Genomic DNA, 8,529 nt, shown 5'->3' with positions numbered 1-8,529 from the left:
AGGGAATTGTTGAAGCATCTTTGAAGCTCAAAGTGTCTTGAATAATCCAAGTAAAATCTAGATCAGCTGAAATTTCATTACTAATAGTGAATTTATCATCTAGTCCCATTACTCTACGATCTCTCTCATCTGTCCCAGAATATTCTGTAATAGATATCTGTGATTCTAGGCTGACATCATTTTTTAACCAGTTTCGTATACACCTAAGTCAAATGCAGAACATTTAACCATCACAATCCTATTATTTTTTTCTTTAATCAATGGGAATTTTTCCATCCATACTAATGAGCCTGATTTAATAATTTTTGCTTGCCAACGAATAAAAGAAGTAGACTTTACTCGCAATGGCATCCATCTGTATGTGCCCCATACCCCGTTAATATACTAATACATTTTCACGAAAATTACGTTTTATTTGTAATTCATAGAATTGATTTTGAAGAGAGAATTTCGGTGCCTTAGCATTTTGTAGATAAAAAATTTGAAATTTTTTGTACCCCGGTTCTCTTTTTATATCTCGAATTATCTCAAATATATCATTATCGATAATAGTGTTAACCACAAATATAACATTGTCATATTTTGAGTCTTGTAAGCAGATTTTTAATCGATCTAAAAAGTTTTCGTGGTTTTTAACGAAAACAGTTTTACTTAAATTTTTTTCTTTATGTAAAAGAAGAGCTGTACGACAAAGAGCAATTTTTATTTTCAGAACGATGTTTAATCCCAAACTTGTCAATACAGAAATCGTATCATATTCTTATTTTGTTTCAATTATTATCAATAAAGATGATTCTTTACAGAGAGTACTAATAAGTTTTTTTACATCGGTATAATGCGCGTTATTTATAATCGTCAAAATAAAATTTTCAATGATTGTCTGATAAAGCAATTCTCTAGCAATTAATTTTTTATTGAAATTTTTCCTCATTCTTTTTAAGGTATTTTTGAGAAAATCCAAAATATTCTCATTTTTCTTTTTTGACTCATTCGTTATCAATATATTTTCTTCACTGTTCACGCTAATATTTTTTGAAATTAATCATAGTGTTGCATTTAATACGTCGTCGATATCCATCTGTGTTTTATTATCTGGATAAATCTGAGTTCTTCCGAAACAATTTTCTTCTTCCTGTTTTTAAATATTATTCCTTTAAATTGGATTCTACTCATTGCAATTCCAGGGCAAGCAATTACATTTTCCCATTTTTCAAACTTCATCGGTAAGGCTACGAAAAGAAGTCAATTTAATTTAATAGTTTCTTAAACTATGATACATTACATTCTTTTTGGTGATAACATTTATAAAAACGATATTTAAGTAAGTGATCAGAAAAATGTTTTTTAATAATATAACAAGTTTGAATTACGAGCATATTTGGTGTAAAAACTATTTTAATGCCGTTTGAAAAAAAAATAAGTATTGCCTTATTGCATACTAGTCGTTTTTGTTTTAACAAATTGTCTATTTTAGTATTTTCTAATTGTAAGTGTTAGTACTTGAACGTTAAAAAATAGCTTCTGATTATTATTTTTAAGGAAACAGTCATAAATAATATATTATAAAAGTGTAATTCAATAAAGAATATTAATTTTTAATTTTTATTCTTTGATTATAAATAAAGAAAATTAAAAATTATTTATTTTTAGTCCAAAAATGCTCTTAACATTATACACATTTATTTCAATTTTTACTTATGTACTAAAGAATTTGAAGAGTTTTTTAACATTTGGTATATTGTATAAATAACCACGAGTAAGTTTATATTAGGTTTCAAATGCTTACCATTGTTTTCTTTCATTTTTGCTGTTAATTGTTCCATATCGATGACTAGTTTTTGTATCCTACTTGCACCAACATATTTTTATTCCTACTGCTATATGGACTTTCCTCCAAACCCGAAAGGGGCGGAGTAAGAATAAATAAATTAAAAAAAATAAAAAATATGGACTTGAACTAATCCTTCTATTAATAACTTCCAGTCTCTGTTCCATTTAAGCGTTCCATTTGAACATGATGTAGAAAGTTCACTAATAATGTTGGATGATTTTTCATACTGGTAACCATTTAAAGGTAGATTAGAGTAAATATTTTCTCCGTCTAGAATTTCTGATTCTTCTTCTATTAAAATGATTTGTCTGGAATATCTCTCTTCTCTGTTTCTGCTAAGCGAATAGGTCCAGAAGCCATCATAATCATCTTTGGTTTTTACTTCAAATTTTCCAGAACCTGAAAATTTATATTAATTCAAATATTGTTCTAAAAATTATATTTATAGGATTACTATTATACTTTCAAATATCATAAAATGAAATAAATTTTGTCGTTTCTAGGTACTACTAGTAATTTATTGTGAATAATGTTCTCAAATATAAAAGAATTATCATCCTTATTCAGTATAAAATAAATAAAATGTAAATAGTAGAACCTACTTTAAATAGACAGCTAAAGAAATGATAACATTGCCGTTCATTTAAAATTTCCTAAAAACTTGTATTTATCTGATTTCAAATCTACCAGTTCTTTAGTTTTTCGAGTTTCCCGCGATTTTCCACCTTCCTCGTGCCTGTCAAAAAAACACAATAATAATTTATACCATCTATTTGAGAAAAGTCTATTTTGTACTTACCAATTAGAACTATGTTCCCATCAAACAAGAGGAGGAATAGATGAGGTTTCTCTAGAAACAGGATAAGGAACTCTCTGATAAAGCTTTCCTTACGTAATTGGAAATCCAAGATTATAAAGCTTTCCTAATGTGGATAAAATTAGAGTTGCATTGTCTCTATGACCTCGTTTTGTTAATGATAAATTATTGCAACTACTGTCAACGATTTTCTAAGAATCGCCTAATAAATTGAAAGTATTAGGTTATTTAATTTAAAAAAATTGTATTAAAAATATTTTCTAACAATTAAACCTGTAGAAGTCCATGGGGTGAAATTTCAATCCTTATAGCGTTTTTGGGTAACATTTGTAATATTTCTTCAAATGACAGGAGAATGGAGATTATTCGTATGATATTCCGGTGAAGATAAGTGAGCTTTCATTAAATGCCACTCATTTTTCGAATAGACTGCATATCCAACGTTTACTGCGATATTTTGGTTGAGAAATGACTTTTTTTAAATATTCTAATTACTTTGGACCAGCTAGAGAAATGTACCGACTATAAAAAGCAATATTACTAGTAAGCACGGGTTCAGCAAATATTTCTTTACTCTAAATAAAAAATAATTAGAGTTTCAAAATTTTAATATTTTAAATTTATATCAAGAAATCTTCTAAGCATTACTTGTAATTCTTTTTCAAAAGCTTTTATGGACTCGGTAGGTCCACTTATGGTAGAACTATCGGGTCCATTATGACAAGCAACATCAATGTCTTCAGGACAGAAATGTTACAACTGTTTGTAACCCAGACTTACTGTGGCCGTCGTTCCGTGTATCAAATCACTTTCTACTAAAGCGAAACCACTTGGAAGAGCGCTTAAAATCATTTCCTCTGCAGTAAAGCAACCATCTGCGTAAGATCAACCCAGCTCACAAACAAATTACCCGATTAGGTAATTCGGTTTCACGTTAACAGCATATAGAATATCCACCAGACCAATCTATGTAACAATTATCGGAAATTATACATTTAAAAAAAAATATAAACACTGCCTAAAAGGATATATCAGATACGTTATTACTTTTATTGCTGCTATTCCCAGAAAGCAGTTTTTAATATTATCGTATATGGTTGGATTTTTATCGCATATATATGTACAATATCGTAAACTCGAAGTCTTAAAACTAAATCACATTTTTTTATTACTTCGGGAAAGATTGGTATCTTCATAAGTGATTCATCTAAGAAAAAATTTTACATTTAATATATACGTGCGGAAGGGAGACATAGAGAGAGAGAGATAGAGAGAGAGAGAGAGAGATGTAACTTTTTTTATTAATTTAAGTATAAAATTTGTAATACCCATTCCAGTCCATTGTGTTCCTATCCCCGAAAAAACGAACCAGATCTCTCGAGATTGAACTGACGAATTAGCTTGAACCATCTCTATCGATTTCTCTGAATCAACTGATTCAAAATCTGGAATTACTGTATACCCACAATACAGAGAATTAGGAAATGGTTTCTCAGTAATATCAATAATTAATTGAGCCAGTTCATCATCTCCTCTTCTCGAATTTAACTAAAAACAAATAGAATTTAATTCACGATCACTTGGCATAATCAGTTCGGTTGTAAAATAAATATCTTACAATATTAAAGATTGACGATATCATTTCATGAGTTCGACAAGAAGCTACAAAAAGTCGTGGTATATTATCAGGTGAAAGTTTTCTCCTTTGCTTTTTTTTTAATGACGTTTTAGGATAACGTGAGAGAAGGAACCGTTTAAAGCGGCTGTGTCAACAGCAGCGTAACAATCCGTCCAAGGTGCTGGTTCTGTAATTACTTTTACGCGTCCGTCCCGAAGGCATTAGGCCTCTCCTGGAGGCTCGGAATAATGAAGATTAAGAGGTATAACTTCAGTCTCCATAGAAATAGTAAATAGAAATAAAAAATAAACAAATGTAGAATATTAAACCAAATTTGTGTTGTTTATATTTTATTTTGTCGTTTCAGAAAATTTACCTTAATTATTGAATTTATTGCATTATTATGATATGCGTTACCAATGTTTGACTTAACAGATCTTATTAAAAGAAGATTAGAAAGACTTCGATCTTTACTATAAACGAGATCTATTGCCTTTAATTCTTCGAGATCCATCGATTTGATTGCTGTAACATCAGCCTCTATGTAAGTTACGTCGCTTGGCTTTAGACCGCAGTGTTTCAATGTCTGTTTTATTATTTGAACCTAAGATTCAGCTGTGGGAAATAGACAAGTGTTTCTCGGGATTGCTTCAGTGTGCATAACACAAAAATTAACGACCTCGGCATAAACTCGCTTTGCATTTTTTGCTCTTTGAAGGAAAATTGTTCCTTTTGAGTCGCTTCTCGAAAATCCTGACGCTTTTTTACCAAAAGATCTATTTACCCCGTCCGTTAAAAACAAACCAAAATAATGGAATGCACAAAACAAAAAATTACTTATAAATTACGTAAAAATTCAAATTGCTGTTCTAAGACTTTTTATTATCATTGAAATATAAAAAATATAAGAAAAATTGCCTTTTTTTTTTACATGCAAGAACAGGAATTAAATATCTAGTATACTCTTATTGTACCTAAATCATACAGTTGGTAAGATGTTTGGGGAAGTAAGCTTAACACCACCACTAACAATCGCATAATCGCAATCTCCAGCTTTTATAGCTTCGTACGCTTTTGAATTGCTAATGAACATGATGTGCTGGTTGAATCGATAGTGCAGCTTGAGCCAGTAAAACCCATGCAAAACGAGATCCGGTTTGATAGCAAACCACGGCAAAACCCAAGTAGACTATATCCATTTTACTAAAATGAATATAGAAATAATTGCACATCGAATAATTTTACCTTTACATAAATTCTATTAGATTAGTCTAATTACTTACCTGACCTATTTGGTCCATGAGATAACTATCACCTCAAAAATAAACTCAATAGCCCGTAAACATTGGTATTTTTGTTCCGTAGCTCTACAGGATTAATTCCAGCATCAATGACCGCTTCAAATGTAACTTCCATTGCCAATCTTATTTCTAGTGCCATTACTTGAGTCTGTAATGCATTAATTCCAAAAAAAAATTATCAAATTTAGATTTAGAAATACTTCCTAAACGCGATGGTACTTTAGACAAATGACCTAAAAAATAATAATTTATTGAATCAAAAATAACGAACATTATAACATTTTAGTTCTGTATGAAATATAATTGAACATATTTTTACCAAATTTCCATCTTTCACAAGTCTCAGATAAGCAATCTTCTCCATTAATAGATTTTCCCTTAATCATTGATATTGTCACTCTTTGGAAATTTTCCTGATATTCCAGAAATTACCACAGAATTTTCATCTAAACCTTCAAGTTTCATATTTGATAAATGTACCTATACGAGCAAAACTATTAGCTAAACATTCGTTTGTCCAATAAAGCTATTCAGTGTTGCTGCTACTTATATCCTTACGGATGACTGTAATAAAATAGTTAAGTATAAAATTTGCTTTAAATTTAAATGCTTTTGCATATGGATGCCGTTATTGTACTTTTTAAAAAAAATATGTTATAAATAAAATAGCGATGACGTGTGAATTAATAATGTTTTTGTATAGACAAATTAAATTTGCATGCAATGTATAAGGAAATGATTCGACCGTTTTTGATCTTTCTAATCATGGAACTTGGAACAGTGACAAGGTGGAAAAATTTTTTCAAGATAGTATAAATCCGTAATACCGACGTAAAAGGGAATATATTCCCCTTTAATATAACTCTTTTTATATATACTCATTGAACATTTATACTAGATGACCAAAGTTTGTGAATATTCTACTTGGAAATTAAAAAATTTTATTATATATTGAAAGAAATAAATCGCAAATAATACAAATAAAAATTTTTAATAACCTTTATTAAAATTTAACAAAATCATTAGTTTAATCAAATAGTTAAACCTAGAAAACAAATCTCCAGTTTTAAGTATTGCACTCTAAAGTACAATTAACAAGCATTCAATTAGTATTTATAGAACAATGATGCAATAGTACTGTTGAAAAAATTTATGAGATTTTTGAAAAGTAACAATAACAGTCAGTTTACAGAAAATTTAAAAAATGAACAAGATAAAATTATTTTACCAAAGTACATTAGGTAACTATAAATATATTTATTAAATATGTTTTTCTTTTAAATTGCGCAAATACATTTATTGGAAATATTTATTTAGCACTTTAAATGTTTCTATATATGATGCATTGTTATTGTACATTTCTTTTGAAAATATGTTATAAGTAAAATAGCGATGACGTGTGAATTAATAATGTTTTTGACTAGACAAATTAAATTTGCATGCAATGTATAAGGAAATGATTCGACCCTTTCATGATCTTTTTAATCATGGAACTTGGAACAGTGACAAGGTGGAAAAATTTTTTCAAGATCCTATAAATCTGTAATACCGACGTAAAAGGGAATATATTCCCCTTTAATATAACTTTTTTTATAATACTCATTGAACATTTATAATGGATGACCAAAATTTGTGAATATTCTACTTGGGAATTAAAACATTTTATTATATATTGAAGAGAAATAAATCGCAAATAATACAATTAAAAGGTTTTAATTATAACCTCTATTAAAATTTAACAAAATCATTAGTTTAATCAAATAGTTAAACTTAGAAAACAAATTTCCAGTTTTAAGTATTGCACTCTAAAGTACAATTAACAAGCATTCAATTAGAATGTATAGAACAATGATGCAATAGTACTGTTTTGAAAATTTATGAGATTTTTGAAGAGTAACAATAACAGTCAGTTTATAGAAAATTCCAAAAATGAACAAAATAAAATTATTTTACCAAAGTACTTTAGGTAACTATAAATATATCTATTAAATATGTTTTTCTTTAAAATTGCGCAAATACAATTTTGTACGGTCCTATTTTTAATTCATCTAGTTTTTCCCTGTTTAACCTATGATTATTTTCTACATATTATAAACTCCCCAGCACATAAGATTTCATAAAGCCAACAAAACTGAACTAACTAACTCCTACCCTCTATTGTCCGACTGCCCTTTTATACTTTTCCGTCGAACAACGGAGCATCGGCCCCCCTCCACGGATGACGCATACAGCCTATGTTCTTCACATTTAATCTTAAGAATATCTAAGCTTAATCAAACATCCACACGCACTAACACTAACGCAGGTGCCAACGTGCACGAACCTGCATGAGACGTTTACAATCGGCCAGTCCTGACGGTGACCGCCCTCGGTCACTAGACCATCACACATACATAAAGACGCAACGTAAAATGAACATGAACATAAGGTTAATACATACATAAGAAGTACATGAATACAAACATAAGAATACAATCATAAATAAAAGTAATAATCTGAAAGAAAAAATATATGATAATCCATACATAAGAAATACAATTACAAAATAAACACAAGCGCAAGGCTAGTATAAAAGGTCCAAAAAATGCTGATATAAAAGGGTCTAAAGATTAAATAAACGCATAGATAAGAAATAAAATCACTCGGATATAATATTTCTCTCTCCTTTTTTCTCTCCTCTTTCTTTTTTTTTTTTTTTTTTTCTTTTTGATCTAATCAATAACTAAAATAATATTCATTCTTACAAACATGAAGCGAGATGCGATTTCGGTGATAATCTTAAAAAGGAAATGAAATAAAACATAATACAATTGGATTTTAATCATAAGGATAAAATATACTAAATATAAACTTTTATAACTGTCGGTACATATCTTTAAAGGAAATAAATGAAACATAATACAATTGAGTTTTAATCATAAGGATAAAGTTACTAAATAAAACTCGATATTGTTCTCTTCTC

At 29.0% G+C, this 8,529-nt stretch overlaps 1 long non-coding RNA gene across 1 annotated transcript; it reads right to left on the bottom strand.

Moving 5' to 3' along the window:
- Nucleotides 1-1,028: 1,028 nt before the first annotated feature.
- Nucleotides 1,029-1,856, bottom strand: LOC122513657. Its single transcript, XR_006302820.1, has 2 exons — nt 1,787-1,856; nt 1,029-1,229 (listed from the first exon to the last, which is right to left on the bottom strand). It is a non-coding gene; the product is annotated as an uncharacterized LOC122513657 (long non-coding RNA).
- Nucleotides 1,857-8,529: the final 6,673 nt, after the last annotated feature.

The sequence above is a fragment of the Polistes fuscatus genome, unplaced genomic scaffold (genome assembly GCF_010416935.1).
Source record: "Polistes fuscatus isolate 324 unplaced genomic scaffold, CU_Pfus_HIC Scaffold123, whole genome shotgun sequence".
In the NCBI taxonomy this organism is placed as follows: domain Eukaryota; kingdom Metazoa; phylum Arthropoda; class Insecta; order Hymenoptera; family Vespidae; genus Polistes; species Polistes fuscatus.
The sequence above is the reverse complement of the archived record's forward strand: the minus strand, read 5'-3'. Positions and strand labels throughout refer to the sequence as shown.